The sequence below is a fragment of the Syngnathoides biaculeatus genome, unplaced genomic scaffold, assembly GCF_019802595.1.
Source record: "Syngnathoides biaculeatus isolate LvHL_M unplaced genomic scaffold, ASM1980259v1 ctg190_pilon_pilon, whole genome shotgun sequence".
Lineage (NCBI taxonomy): Eukaryota > Metazoa > Chordata > Actinopteri > Syngnathiformes > Syngnathidae > Syngnathoides > Syngnathoides biaculeatus.
In genome coordinates this window covers 6,247-18,626 of record NW_026907447.1, presented here as the reverse complement: position 1 = coordinate 18,626, position 12,380 = coordinate 6,247, and the positions used below count along the sequence as shown (strand labels likewise).

Sequence of the window (12,380 nt, the reverse complement as noted above, 5' to 3'; positions counted from 1 at the left end):
AATTAGGACACAGGTGTTGTGCATTTGTCCTCCACTGTGATTGGTCCTCAGTCTGGTTAAAGTCCGGATGGGTCTTGTGCAATGTGTGCTGTTTTCAGTTCTTCATTCAAATCATGACAACGAACCTGTTTGCAGTTCTGCTGTGGTGCATTGCAGCGCTTTTTGGTCTCCTTGCAGTGCCATCTTGGCCGGCAGTCACCTGTGACAAGGAAAACGTGACGGCGGCTGCAACCTCTGGTTTCCTTCCATTCCATGAAAACATCAATGGTAGATTGATTGAAGAGTCATCATCATCATCATCTACACTTCTACCCATTTTAAGTCGTCACTGATTTATTAATAAAAGATTAAAACACTTCAACCAGGAATGAAAGGAGTGTGTTAATGAAGTGCGCTGTGCTGTATATGAATGGCTTTAATGCTGAAACCGGAAATTAATGATTATCTAGAAAATATGCATCTGAGTTCCTTAAACGCTGAAACAGAAATGGACACAATTTTCAAATGATCCTACTTTGTTCCCTGCCTGACGATGGCAGTTGGGGGTCTGCAGGAAGGGACTTGAGATGCGAGGTGAGGCCTGCAGCCAGACTCTCTCAAGTGCAAGAGGACCAGGAAACCGAGAGAAAGGAAAGAAAAAGCAAACTGAGTGTCCAGGCAGCTTTTTGCCACTAATATTTTATGTTTTTGGTTTTGTTTTTAATGCACTTCGTATCCGACCGTTGAGTTCGGTTTGAGTCACCAAATTAGCCAGGAACGGTTTCAAACATCGACACAATTCTCCTATCACCACTTTAAAGGACTAAAAAACCATTTAAACCTTATTATCCGGTTGAACGGTTGAAAGAAGTTGGGCGAGTGGAAACCCCAACAAAAACTTGCTCATCACCCTCGTATTCCTTACCTGAGCTTGTTAACAACAAGACGCGTTTGTGATCAATTTGTGGATGTTGAAGAAACGTCGAACGTGAGTATCTTCATAACTTATACGACAAGGGTTGTGAGGACTTAATAAATTTAACAAATCTTATCTCGTATCGTTCGCATCGAATCTGCTCGGCCCAAGTTAGCCTACCGCGCGTACGTATTGCCTGCGTCAAGTACACAACGAGGACCAAACATCAATTCTCGACTCAACCACAATGGGCCTCAACTACTAGTGAGGGCCATTGTGGTTTGAATCCCCTCCATCCACCTATCCTTTAAATCGCCATATCCTTTATATTTTTAACACAGGTAGTATGTGATATGTGTACCTTATGTGCTGACTGTGGTTATTGTGATTGCTTTCATTTGACCTTAACTTTTACATAGAGTAGGTAGGCTGACTTTTTTTATCTGATTGGTTCTTTTTTATTACCTGCAGCCCGTTGGGCAGCACATTATTGTGCTACCTGTCGGCCGGTCCCAAGCCCGGATAAATGCAGAGGGTTGCGTCAGGAAGGGCATCGGCCGTAAAACTGTGCCAAACATATATGAGCGTTCATCATGCGAATTCTACAACAGTTAGATCGTGGCCCGGGCTTCCTACACCCGCACCGGGAATTGTTAATCTACAAGGCATAGGTAGAAATTCAGATAATGTAGGTCGAAGAAAAGAAGAAAAAAGAGGAGGAAAGGGGCTTAGTCAGAAGAAGAAGAAGGGGAATGCACAAAACCTACAGCTGAATGTAGGGACTTTGAATGTTGGGACGATGACGGGAAAAGCTCAGGAGTTAGTTGGCATGATGATTAGGAGAAAGGTTGATATATTGTACATCCAAGAGAGCAACTTGAACGGGAGTAAGGCACGAAGTTTAGGTGCAGTGTTTAAATTATTTTATCATGGAGGTGATGGGAAGAGGAGGTACGCACTGGAAAGGAGAGGAATGAAGATTACCCGAAGTAAAACTGAACATATGAGCGTGAATGAGAGGAGCGGAGGAAAAAGAGGATAGCGAAGGTGGATGACAACAATACAGAGCAATGGTTCTGTTTTTCGCTTGAACTTAAACTTGTTTCTTCTGAATGAGAATGAAATGATTTTTTTCTGAAATAGTTTCATGTATTTTAAACAACATGGTAGTTTCCAGTGCAGCATTTTTCTCGTTTGTCTCGTCCTCCCTTCCTTGTTTGCTTTCTTGCTTCTTTCTTTCCTTCCCTTCCTTGTTCCAGTGTTTTCCCTCCTTCCTTCCAACCCTTTTCCCACCATTTTATCCTTGTTTTTCTTCCTCAATTCATTATTTGCTTCCTTCCTTATTTCTTCCCTTCCTTCCATTTTTCCTCTTCGTCATTTCCTGTTCCCTTCCTTCCTCATTTTGTTGTGTGTTCCCCCCTTCTTTTCTTCCATCCAATAACAGCTCTCTTACGAGCAAGCAACAAAACACTGCATGTTTCCACCCGGGGACCTTTTGCAAGTGACGCAAACATGATAACCTCTACACTATGGAAACAACTGGGCTGGGCTCTGAACCCACTGACTCATGTTATATCTCGGTGTCCACTTTCACGCCGTCATAAAAACACCTGACTTTTGTTTATGTCACCATATTGCCAGTCAAACAAAGCATTGTTCAATGCTAAGTCCGTTGAGACGAAACAAAAATACGTCTTATAGCACGACACCCAGAGTTTGTCCAATCCCGTTAAACATTAAGAATGTGATAATAAATGGAGGTACGTGGAAAAATGAGAGACACTTGGCATAGAGTATCCATATTTAATGGTGAAGTCGATGATTTTGCCAGTAAGACAGGTTAATCCACAGAATTTTCCATCTTGATCATCACTTGACGAAACAAGTTTAAGAATTTGCCTGTCACGACCCGGAGACGAACTTGGCCTGTGCCAATGAAAGCACCGCATCCTTACCACTAGATGATCTGACTTGGCATTCCCAAGATTGGGTCAGTCCTGGATCGTGAAGCATTCTCACTGCAGCCAACAGCTTTATACAGACAACTTTTCGTTTCCACAAAGCTGTGATCGCGTAGTGGTTCGTTCTCTGCTTTGTTGCCACACAATCCTTGTTCAATTCCAGGTCACAGCAGGTATCAAGCGCCTCAGTCGCCTTTTTCGATGATGTTATTTGGCGGGTGTGGGACAGTGAAAATTGTATACATGGGTTTGCAGAAGGTGCTTTTTTTGAGAAGGGCTAGTGGCGCAATGGATAACGCGTCTGACTACGAATCAGAAGCTTCTAGGTTCAACTCCTGGCTAGCTCAGTTGTGTGTTTTGCATGTGGTATCAAAGCTAGTTCAGAATGATGTTTTCGGTATGTTCACCTGAAATGTCTTCTTTGAAGGTTAGATCACAAATAGATATATTTTTTCTTGATATCTCGAGAACTCCTTGATCAGCCGTATCTGTCATTTTAAAGTAATTACATAGCAGAGATGCATCAATTGAATCATGAAATATGTCATTATGCACCAAACCACATGACGAGATGGACTTTTAAAGGCGGCCGAACAGGTCTTTGAGAGTCAGAATTCTAGCTGATACAGGTGTTCAAATACTTATTTGCCTGTAGCACACAAATAAATCACATACACATACACACGTTTTTTTACATACAGGAGTGCTGGAGCCCATCCCAGCTCACACCACACAAAAGACACTATGAGCTGGTTGCGAGTCAGTCACAGGGGACATAATTGACATCATCACTGAGCAGGAATCAAACCTATGCTGCCCACACCAGAGTCAGGTGTGTGTGTACAACTAGACTAATTCTGACTTTCAGTCTCATCTGGTTTTTATTTAATTGTGTTAACGCACCTGCCCCCCGCTGCATGTTTGGCCTCTGTCAGTTGTGGCATATTTTATTTTCCTGAGGGAATCCATTTTATACTTGTGTGAATCCAAATGTCTGACTTTTCTGGTTTGTGGTACTTTACACACTATCCTGTAACAGAAATCTATACTTTTCAATTTCTATTTTACATTCATCGTGTTTAAGATACCGAGGTCTTTGAACCTAGGACCTCTTGCACCCGCAAGAAGCATGGTCCTGCCTCGACTAAAAAGACACAAGATGTACCTGTTGACATTTTTTTTTAAATCACGCCACTCGACCAGGATTGGACGACCCGTGGCTCTCGTGTCACATGCAGCTTTTTAGCATCGCCCTAGTGAAAATTAATACCAAACAATCCATGTATTATTTATTGTAAATTGAGCAACATTTCTTTCTTTTGGAGTTTCCTTAATGTTTTATCAGGATTACATTAGACTATCTTTTATATACAAAGTTTCATAGAGGTGTACTCTTGGGGGGCTCTGGGAGAGGGGGTTCTCAATTTTTTTTTTTCTGTGGAGCTTATAACAGGAAACAATTACTCTCAAAACTCTTACACTCAGGAATCTCACAAACATTAGCAAATATATCACATTGGAACAGATAAAAAGAATATAAAAAAAACTTGCATCAACTCACATAGCTGTATTATAAAGGAGACACATGTTCATGGATGTTCATAGATTTCTCTTCACAATTACTCTCAAAACTCTGAAAGATCAAGAACACGGTCACCACGGGGCTTCTGGTAACTCTCATTCACACCGCACAATATAAATGGTCGCCCAACGACGCACACGGACCTCGACAATGTCTCCACTTCTCCAGCGAGCGAGTTTATATTTGAAATTAATGAAACACATGCAACACTGTGCCTCTGTGAAGACACCCGCTTTGCAAATGTTTTAAACTAACTGATATTCACATTCTATAACAAGACAATGAAAACAAGTGGAGGAGAACAAAATGTGTACCTTCCACCAGGAATCTCACAAGAGAAAGTATTTCTTCCCGGCACACATTAAGTGTGGCTTCAAAATAAAGCATGCAGCCTACTTCCTGTGTTTCTCAGATCTTCCACCAACAATTCAACGGCATTTTCCCCCCGACCATGAACATTTTTAAACACACAATAACGTTGAAAAGAACGAAAAAGTATAAATGACAGAGAAAGTGCTGGCTTTCAAAATAAAAGTGAAGTCAAAATAAAAGTCTACATCCTGTTCCCATTATAGCACAACAGCATCACACCATTACATGACCTCAATAGGAGGGTACATAATTGGCAACCAAGACAAGTCTCTGACATGCCTGAACAATGAATCAGTGTCAAAAAAAAGCGTGCACTGTATTTGTCATTCAAGTAAGGAGTGGGCAATTTTCTCACATCTTTGAGGGGAGGCTTTTTTTACTCATGAGATGATCAAACCCCTCAATTCAGGAAGTCTCTGAAGAAAACAGGAGGAAGGGGGCATCCAGAGTTGAACTGGAGACCTCTTGATCTGCAGTCAAATGCTCTACCACTGAGCTATACCCCCATGCCTTCCTGTTACTTCTTAGTTCTGTAGACAATTCAATATTCATCATTCGTTCCAGTTGTGAAATGTAAATCTTTGATAACTGTTAGATGAATACAGACATCAATGGAGAAATTATGAATAATGACAAACTTAGAAGAAGTGGACATTTGGATTTTCACCCAATAACTTCGAGTTTACACCTCAGTGACAAATGAAACATTCCTGACAAAAGCAGAAGTCAGTAAAATGCTCAAGGAGTCAGCTCGAAACCCATGGTATGTCTTTTCCTGTGGAATGGGATGTGAATTTAAAGCTGAACCTTTGATGTCCATCAGAATGCCAAAGAAATGACCCTGATGTGATTTGAACACACAACCTTCTGATCTGGAGTCAGACGCGCTACCGTTGCGCCACAGAGTCAGTGACAACAATCTTCTGTAGAGGTTTAATCTCAAAATTAGGGTAAATGGTGGCAACCAATGCAAGTCACTGACATGCCCGACTGGTGAATCCGTGTCAACAAAGCTTGCACAGTTTTTGTCCTACAAGTCAGGAGTGGGCAATTTTCTCCCATTTTTGAGGGGAGTTTTTTTGCCCATGAGATGATCAAAACCTTGATTTCATGCAGTTTCTGAACAAAACTTTGGAGGTTCTGCATCTCTGTGCTTCATGGAGATTTGGCTTTGTGGAAGAGTGTCTGAGGCCACCATCACGCTCCCTGCCTTCAACCTCCATTGTGCAGGCCGTGTCGCTCAGCTAACACGGAAAACGAAAGGCAATGGAATATGCTTGTATATCAACGAGAAATGGCGCATGTACGTTACACAGCTCAGCACACACTGCAGCCTGCTTTTAGAGTTGCTGGTTTTGAACCGCTGGCCGTTTTATTCACCACGTGAGTTCCCCATAAGTTTGTCACGCATGTTTGCAAATGTGGAGAAGTCAGAAAATGAAAAAAAGCAGCAAGAGATGTGCTTGTTGTGGATGAGTGGTTAGGGTGATGGGCTTGAAATCCATGGGGGTCTCCCTGTGTAGGTTTGAATCCTGCCAACAATGTAGTCAGAAGACTTTGGTTTGGGATCAGTCCGGGTCAGTGGTGTGTTCAGGGCGAATATTTGCCTGTTACGATGCAGTATCAACAATTGTATTTTAGCATTACTGCTACTATATATTTTGCATGATAAAATGCAGCAAATATAAATACAAATACAGCAGCATCAAGGCAACACAATCCAACGACACCATGACACAATCAAACATGAGAAGAAAACGCACCAACAAGAATATGTAAGACAATCTGACAAAACAATACAATCTAGAACAATACACATCATGATCATGATTACGATCGAGGCAAGATGATAGGGACAATCTGACAATCCAGCCTTATAAAAAACAAAACAAAACACAACACAGGTGTGACATGTTATATCACGTCTGGACTTTTTTCATGTCGTCATCAGTGAGGAGACTGTGACATCATGTCATCACTGTCCGATATTGGAGCTGCTCGTGATCCTCCAGAGTCCCTCAGCTTTGCAGTTTTTCACTTTGGCCATTTGGGTCGGGCCACATTTGCTTGAAGTTGAGAGCATTTTTTTAATGGAAGGTTCCCAATGGTTGAAAGACATTCGTTTCTTTTTGATGGGGAAAATGGATTTGATATACTGTACAAGCAAATTGAGTCATACTTACTGTTTTAACAGGTGTTATTTATAAAAGATTGGTGGAACGGTGTCTCAGTTGGTAAAGCATTGTCCTCACAGTTCTGAGGTCCCGGGTTCAGTCCCGGACCCGCCTATGTGGAGTTTGGATGTTCTCTGTTTGCTTCTATTTTCCCTGTGATTGGCTGGCAACCAGTTGAGGGTGTACCCTGGCTCCTCGCTGAAAATTGCTGGGATTGGCTCCAGCAATAATCCTGCGACCCTTGTGAGCATAAGCAGCTCAGAAAATGGATGGATGGATATACCGTGAATGGCTTCCTCGAGAAATATTTAAGTTGTTAAAAGGTGAACCTGAATGAAATTAGAAATTAGAGCTCTACGTGTTGCGTTTTTTAAGGTGAATATTTATTGCACAGAAGAAATATTTTTTACGTGTTGGATTTCAATTCAAAAATCCATGTTAAAAATTCGAGTTCATACTGGCAACTGATTACTTCCATATTCGTGTTTTGTTCATTTATTTTTGAAATCTTAAAGACTTTTTTTGTTTGTTTTGTGTTTTCTGGAAAGTTAAAATATTTCCCGATTTGTTATTTTTTACTCTTTCAGGCCACTACAGTACACAAACGTAATTGACCCCTCCGTACAGGGCACTTAACCACGCCCCCTGAAGTGACGTCACGCCACGTGCGCTGACGTAAGCCATACAGTAAAAATGGCAAATACAATACAATACATTCTTAACTGAGACAGACGCCATGCTTCTGATTTCATTCAATCATTCACACGTAGCAATGTTATGCTAGCGGAGAACGTCTCATTCATTTATACGAGACGTGTATTAAAAATCAAATTTAGGGCATATCTTCGTGCAAACACAGTCTGGTTAACTTTCGGCCGCGAGCCAGGAAGAAATCGATATGTTTGTGCAGTTCGATCATCGCTAAATATCGCTCAACAAAGAATAAGTGTGTCAATCGTTCACACGTAGCAGTGTTATGCTAGCGAAGAACTTCGAATTCATTTGTAAGAGACATGTATTGAAAATCAAATATAGGGCATACCTTCGTGCAAACATATCTGTTCCGGTTGATATTAGATGGATTTAGTTGATAATGCGGTCTTCCACAAAGTTTGATCCATCGAAGGCATTTTTCGTACTGGGTCTTCGGTTTTGGAAAGGGTACGAATCGAACTCCACCAACTAGCCTTTCAGGATATGTGTCGTCACTATTACAACACCTTTTAACCATATTTTTTGTTAAATAACCCAAATACGCGATAAAACGCTAACAAAACCTAAACTGGACCATGCAATGTTGTCTGAGAAAATGACGGGAGCAAAAACGGGCTTTGGTTTATGCAGATCTCTGGCCTCTGATTGGTCAGTGACGCAGGGGTCAATTCCACTGAGTGACGCGGTTTGCTAGTCCTGCTGATTGACGGCACGTGAGCAACAGTTTCCGTTGTGTAGAACTGGAGTTGTGATATTCGCCTGATCCGTGTGAGGTTCCTTCTTCGACACAAGGCCGCTTGGCCTGCTTTCCAAAAAGAAGAACCCCACGAAAGGCAAATGTTAACTTAACTCCCCATCAGGGAACCCAACCCTGGTCTTGCCTGACATGACACGTGGAGATAATGTCCACTATACCAACGAGGAGACGACTTGTTTCCCGGGAACAGATGGTCTTTGCCAGAGTGGGGTGCTGGTGTGGAAAATCAAGAGTTGAGAAATGAGAGCTCAATGTGTTACCTTGTATTTTTTCATCCAGATATTTTTTAGGGTGAATATTTAAGCAGGAAGTGACGGACATGGCACGACCACCCTCAAGTGGACTCATTTGTTTCTAGTTTTACCTCCGGGAAGGTAACTCGTTGTTCCTTCGTGTTAGCCAAAATTCCGGCTCGTTGCATTGCTGGACATTGCTTGAACCCTCGGGAGGATGGATTTACCCTTCATAAGTTTGCAAGATACCCAGTTCGTCGTGAAAAATGGATTGCACGGGTGGAAAGGATGATAGCTTTGTGGGTTCCAAATAACAGGTAGATGTGTTTACAGCTACTAAAAAAGATAATCGTTTGGGGCAGACCACGTAATCCGTCTCTCATAATGTAACAAAAGATCCGCGTCGATGTGCGCGTCGGACTCACCGGCGAAGGCTGCCGGGTCGGGTCGCGGACGCTGCCGACAATGGCGCACTCAGCCGCATGCGACGACAACACCGAAAAGCAGCCCGGCTCCACTCCGTGACAACCCACCTCGGCGCCGAAAATGAGCCACTGCAGCCAACAAGGCAAAGCCGCCTGAGCTCGTCGCGGCGTCGGGCCGTGATGGCTCATCTCCACCGCGGATGTGGATCGGATGGGGAGGCGGTTTGGCCGTGATTCCAAATCATCTGAATATAAACAATCGGGTAATATTGCCCCAGTAACTTTACTTGGTTGTGTGGTGTTCTCCTTTTCAAAAAGAGCTTCCGTGTCAGAAGAGGCGTGTTCATCTCCCATAGTAGGGTCCACCGCGTGTTTTCAATGGCGAATGTCTGGGTGACGTCACGGGTCGAGGATGCAGCCAACATGGCAACCACTTGGCTGTCGTCGAATGGAACTTCTCCAACTTCGCGCATGGATGATGCGCTCTCCGCTCTCGTTTATTTATTCGTATAGACATTGAAGTGAATAATGTAATATGTATTTTTCATGACAATATCCATTTTAGAATGTTTATAGGGATGAACCTTAATCTTTAATAAAAGGAATTATTTTTGCATTCCAAACACTTCAAGGTAAATACACGTGGTAAATATAAAACATACAAGATACATCAATGTAAAAAAGCTTATCTGAATACAGTCGTATAGTAAGTGAATTGAAGTGCAAATACTGACAGCTATGAAACAGGCAAGTCGTCAGACAACTATAAATAAAGGTCTTTTCTCAAAGTGTTTTTCAGGTCAATGTGGTACTGATCCTCACGATGCCGGCTGTTGTGCTCAAAGATTGCACTGTTCACTTCCATGTGAAGATCGACCAGATGTCGGCTCCTGTAAGAATACAAAACATTTGGTTAGGACTGAAAAGTCGCAAAAAAAAAAAAAGTTATGGAAGTTTGCATTAATTGGCTTTCGCTTGAAATTTCCGGATGAACGTACCTATGACCTTTACAGGTGAACTTTATTTAACCTCACAGTTCTGAGGACCCGCGTTCGATCCCGGCCCCACCTGTGTGGAGTTTGCATGTTCTCCCCGTGCCTGCGTAAGTTTCCTCCGGGCACTCCGGTTTCCTCCCACATCCCAAAAACATGCAACGTTAATTGGACACTCTAAATTGCCCCAAGTTGTGATTGTGAGTGCGGCTGTTGTCTGTCTCTATGTGCCCTGCAATTGGCTGGCAACCAGTTCAGGGTGTATCCCGCCTCCTGCCTGTTGACGGCTGGGATAGGCTCCAGCAATCCCCCTGACCCTTGTGAGGATAAGCGGCTAAGAAAATGGATGGATGGACAAAAGTAGTGCTTAGCCTCCATCGTAGAGTATCTTGGTGCCGAGTGAGTTGAGGAACTTCATTTGGAAGTAGTGCTTTGGCATGTTGTGTACTCTAAAGCCAAGTCTAAACCTTTATGCCAGGCAGTCAAACTCATTTTTGTCGTGGGCCACATTGTTAACGACAAAAACATCTTTAACTGTCTCATCATATTTACACATGAAATTTATGAACTAGTTTTGGAATCAGAAATCAAGGCTAATTGGTTTTTCCCAACGACTGTTTGGTCACACAAAAATGCTTGTAATATCTCAACGTTATCATTTATGATGTGACAATTTAACATTTTGGTACGGGTTTGGGAAAAAAAAGAAAAATCATGGAAGTCGATACATATGATTTGCCTCTGCGGGCCAGATCTGGCCCACGGGCCTTGAGTTTGACACCCGTGCTTTTTGAGGATGAATCAATCCCGTACTGCGTGTCACCGGCGGCTTGGAACAGAGATACAGAGAAACTGGAAGGTTCACAGAAAGACATTCAAGTTGACGTCTTTGAAAATTCTCATGGATCAATTTTGTTGCTCAGCTCCTTGTTGCGGTTTGTGCTCAAAAAGGTAAATAAATCCAAAAACAGAACCACTGGATGTGCGTTCCAAAGTGGAGAGAAGGTCAAATAAAGTTCAATTGTAAAGGGTCTACTGATACTTGGGCTCATAACAACATTTCAAGTGCGAGCCGTCACTTTTCCAAGGTAGCGTGTGCGCACGTACCTTCCCTGGCTTCTGCCCAAGGCGTCCGTCAAAGCCTTGAGGTAAACGGAACGGTGTCGGCCTCGCTGCAATTGATGCTCTGCGGTCGAGCAGTGACTCCAGAGCACGTCCGAATCTGACGGGAGACAATTACGAAGACTTCCGGAGACTTCCACACTCAGTACGCGTTAGGTTGAGAGGTTAAATGGCGGCGTGCAGCGGTGTGTGGGTAATTCCGCAAAAAAATGTGACGTCAGTGAAAACAACCCATCATGACCCATCAATCGGTGAGTGTATAACATCAAGCATTTTAAGGATTAAAAGGATTGTGGTGAAATTGTGCAATTTTTGCAAAATTGTGTCGTTCAGTAGGTTTTATTAGTACTAAATCAGTATTGCACACACTCACCTGACATCTTGTACACCTTGAGCTTTTTGGCCAGGTCTACCCTGCCGATGTCCATTAAACATTCCTCCAAAAGGTCCATCCTTCCCCACGTGCTCGAGTTCGACAATCAAGTCCAGGAAATCCTGCGTGAGTGAGAAAACAAAGGGAAGTGAGCAACGACTTAAAAATTTCGAGCGGCAACAAAAAGTCCCCCACTGGGACAATTTCCTACCTTGGCAGTTTCCATTTTCTTACGTGGTAGCAGGTGACCCAGAAGAAACTTTACACTGCTCACATCATCCTTGGCCATGTCCTCGCTGATGTGAGCCATCAGAACTCTGCGGAAGGAAGCAAGATGGACATGAGGAATTGCACATTTGTGACATACAAAAACTTGAACATTAAAAGGGGAAAAGGGAATTTTTAATGGCTTGTAGGCAAATATTTGCATCTCTATATTTGTGGAGCACCTGGCTACTTATTGAATGTAAAATAAAAAAAAATAAAAATCAGAAACATCTTTATTTTGACAACTTTGTCAAAAACACGTGAGGCAGAATGGGGACACACAGGTCTGGCCCACCACTTTGTTGGTCTTTTGTTATTTGAAGATGCGTCCATATGGAAGTAGATATGTGCCACCAAAATTTTTATTAAAAAATGCCGTTGTAAAATTCACATTTACTTCAAAGTGATCACATTTTCAAGAGCTGCATTTCAATTTAACATTCAAATGCAAACAAATTCGCCATTTGAAAAAAATTAAACCTTTAAAATTGAAACAATATTTTGAGTCTCCTG

At 42.5% G+C, this 12,380-nt stretch overlaps 3 non-coding genes and 1 pseudogene across 3 annotated transcripts; 1 reads left to right on the top strand and 3 right to left on the bottom strand.

The window, feature by feature from the left end:
* Positions 1-3,130: 3,130 nt before the first annotated feature.
* On the top strand, positions 3,131-3,203 carry trnar-acg (transfer RNA arginine (anticodon ACG)). The gene has a single exon. It is a non-coding gene; the product is annotated as a tRNA-Arg (tRNA).
* Positions 3,204-5,244: 2,041 nt separating this feature from the next.
* Positions 5,245-5,316, bottom strand: trnac-gca (transfer RNA cysteine (anticodon GCA)). Its single transcript has one exon. It is a non-coding gene; the product is annotated as a tRNA-Cys (tRNA).
* Positions 5,317-5,646: 330 nt separating this feature from the next.
* On the bottom strand, positions 5,647-5,718 carry trnaw-cca (transfer RNA tryptophan (anticodon CCA)). Its single transcript has one exon. It is a non-coding gene; the product is annotated as a tRNA-Trp (tRNA).
* A 3,687-nt stretch (positions 5,719-9,405) lies between these two features.
* Positions 9,406-12,067, bottom strand: LOC133497164 (uncharacterized; annotated as a pseudogene).
* Positions 12,068-12,380: the final 313 nt, after the last annotated feature.